The sequence below is a fragment of the Penaeus vannamei genome, chromosome 19 (assembly GCF_042767895.1).
Source record: "Penaeus vannamei isolate JL-2024 chromosome 19, ASM4276789v1, whole genome shotgun sequence".
Classification (NCBI taxonomy): Eukaryota; Metazoa; Arthropoda; class Malacostraca; order Decapoda; family Penaeidae; genus Penaeus; species Penaeus vannamei.
The window spans coordinates 30,117,231-30,120,665 of record NC_091567.1 but is presented as its reverse complement, the minus strand read 5'-3'; positions in this window follow the sequence as shown (position 1 = coordinate 30,120,665).

Here is a 3,435-nt window from a genome sequence, read left to right as displayed (position 1 = left end):
TACGGAGGGAGAGGGACTTAAAGGTGCGTAAAGAGGGAGAGGGACTTAAAGGTGCGTACGGAGGGAGAGGGACTTAAAGGTGCGTACGGAGGGAGAGGGACTTAAAGGTGCGTACGGAGGGAGAGGGACTTAAAGGTGCGTACGGAGGGAGAGGGACTTAAAGGTGCGTACGGAGGGAGAGGGACTTAAAGGTGCGGACGGAGGGAGAGGGACTTAAAGGTGCGTACGGAGGGAGAGGGACTTAAAGGTGCGTACGGAGGGAGAGGGACTTAAAGGTGCGTACGGAGGGAGAGGGACTTAAAGGTGCGGACGGAGGGAGAGGGACTTAAAGGTGCGTACGGAGGGAGAGGGACTTAAAGGTGCGTACGGAGGGAGAGGGACTTAAAAGTGCGGACGGAGGGAGAGGGACTTGAAAGTGCGTACGGAGGGAGAGGGACTTAAAGGTGCGGACGGAGGGAGAGGGACTTAAAGGTGCGGACGGAGGGAGAGGGACTTAAAGGTGCGTACGGAGGGAGAGGGACTTAAAGGTGCGTACGGAGGGAGAGGGACTTAAAGGTGCGTACGGAGGGAGAGGGACTTAAAAGTGCGGACGGAGGGAGAGGGACTTGAAAGTGCGTACGGAGGGAGAGGGACTTAAAGGTGCGGACGGAGGGAGAGGGACTTAAAGGTGCGTACGGAGGGAGAGGGACTTAAAGGTGCGGACGGAGGGAGAGGGACTTAAAGGTGCGTACGGAGGGAGAGGGACTTAAAGGTGCGTACGGAGGGAGAGGGACTTAAAGGTGCGTACGGAGGGAAAGGGACTTAAAGGTGCGTACGGAGGGAGAGGGACTTAAAGGTGCGTACGGAGGGAGAGGGACTTAAAGGTGCGTACGGAGGGAGAGGGACTTAAAGGTGCGTACGGAGGGAGAGGGACTTAAAGGTGCGTACGGAGGGAGAGGGACTTAAAGGTGCGTACGGAGGGAGAGGGACTTAAAGGTGCGTACGGAGGGAGAGGGACTTAAAGGTGCGTACGGAGGGAGAGGGACTTAAAGGTGCGTACGGAGGGAGAGGGACTTAAAGGTGCGTACGGAGGGAGAGGGACTTAAAGGTGCGTACGGAGGGAGAGGGACTTAAAGGTGCGGACGGAGGGAGAGGGACTTGAAAGTGCGGACGGAGGGAGAGGGACTTAAAAGTGCGGACGGAGGGAGAGGGACTTAAAAGTGCGGACGGAGGGAGAGGGACTTAAAAGTGCGGACGGAGGGAGAGGGACTTAAAAGTGCGGACGGAGGGAGAGGGACTTAAAAGTGCGTACGGAGGGAGAGGGACTTGAAAGTGCGGACGGAGGGAGAGGGACTTGAAAGTGCGCACGGAGGGAGAGGGACTTGAAAGTGCGTACGGAGGGAGAGGGACTTGAAAGTGCGGACGGAGGGAGAGGGACTTAAAAGTGCGGACGGAGGGAGAGGGACTTAAAAGTGCGTACGGAGGGAGAGGGACTTAAAGGTGCGTACAGAGGGAGAGGGACTTAAAGGTGCGTACGAGGGGAGAGGGACTTAAAGGTGCGTACGGATGGAGAGGGACTTAAAGGTGCGTACGGAGGGAGAGGGACTTAAAGGTGCGTACGGAGGGAGAGGGACTTAAAGGTGCGTACGGAGGGAGAGGGACTTAAAGGTGCGTACGGAGGGAGAGGGACTTAAAGGTGCGTACGGAGGGAGAGGGACTTAAAGGTGCGGACGGAGGGAGAGGGACTTAAAGGTGCGTACGGAGAGAGAGGGACTTAAAGGTGCGGACGGAGGGAGAGGGACTTAAAGGTGCGTACGGAGGGAGAGGGACTTAAAGGTGCGTACAGAGGGAGAGGGACTTAAAGGTGCGTACGGAAGGAGAGGGACTTAAAGGTGCGTACGGAGGGAGAGGGACTTAAAGGTGCGTACGGAGGGAGAGGGACTTAATAGTGCGTACGGAGGGAGAGGGACTTAAAAGTGCGTACAGAGGGAGAGGGACTTAAAGGTGCGTACGGAGGGAGAGGGACTTAAAGGTGCGTACGGAGGGAGAGGGACTTAAAGGTGCGTACGGAGGGAGAGGGACTTAAAGGTGCGTACGGAGGGAGAGGGACTTAAAGGTGCGTACGGAGGGAGAGGGACTTAAAGGTGCGTACGGAGGGAGAGGGACTTAAAGGTGCGTACGGAGGGAGAGGGACTTAAAGGTGCGTACGGAGGGAGAGGGACTTAAAGGTGCGGACGGAGGGAGAGGGACTTAAAGGTGCGTACGGAGGGAGAGGGACTTAAAGGTGCGTACGGAGGGAGAGGGACTTAAAGGTGCGTACGGAGGGAGAGGGACTTAAAAGTGCGGACGGAGGGAGAGGGACTTGAAAGTGCGTACGGAGGGAGAGGGACTTAAAGGTGCGTACGGAGGGAGAGGGACTTAAAGGTGCGTACGGAGGGAGAGGGACTTAAAGGTGCGGACGGAGGGAGAGGGACTTAAAGGTGCGTACGGAGGGAGAGGGACTTAAAGGTGCGTACGGAGGGAGAGGGACTTAAAGGTGCGTACGGAGGGAGAGGGACTTAAAAGTGCGGACGGAGGGAGAGGGACTTGAAAGTGCGTACGGAGGGAGAGGGACTTAAAGGTGCGGACGGAGGGAGAGGGACTTAAAGGTGCGGACGGAGGGAGAGGGACTTAAAGGTGCGGACGGAGGGAGAGGGACTTGAAAGTGCGTACGGAGGGAGAGGGACTTAAAGGTGCGGACGGAGGGAGAGGGACTTAAAGGTGCGGACGGAGGGAGAGGGACTTAAAGGTGCGTACGGAGGGAGAGGGACTTAAAGGTGCGGACGGAGGGAGAGGGACTTAAAGGTGCGGACGGAGGGAGAGGGACTTAAAGGTGCGTACGGAGGGAGAGGGACTTAAAGGTGCGGACGGAGGGAGAGGGACTTAAAGGTGCGGACGGAGGGAGAGGGACTTGAAAGTGCGTACGGAGGGAGAGGGACTTAAAAGTGCGGACGGAGGGAGAGGGACTTAAAGGTGCGGACGGAGGGAGAGGGACTTAAAGGTGCGTACGGAGGGAGAGGGACTTAAAGGTGCGGACGGAGGGAGAGGGACTTGAAAGTGCGTACGGATGGAGAGGGACTTAAAGGTGCGTACGGAGGGAGAGGGACTTAAAGGTGCGTACGGAGGGAGAGGGACTTAAAGGTGCGTACGGAGGGAGAGGGACTTAAAGGTGCGTACGGAGGGAGAGGGACTTAAAGGTGCGTACGGAGGGAGAGGGACTTAAAGGTGCGTACGGATGGAGAGGGACTTAAAGGTGCGTACGGAGGGAGAGGGACTTAAAGGTGCGTACGGAGGGAGAGGGACTTAAAGGTGCGTACGGAGGGAGAGGGACTTAAAGGTGCGTACGGAGGGAGAGGGACTTAAAGGTGCGTACGGAGGGAGAGGGACTTAAAGGTGCGTACGGAGGGAGAGGGACTT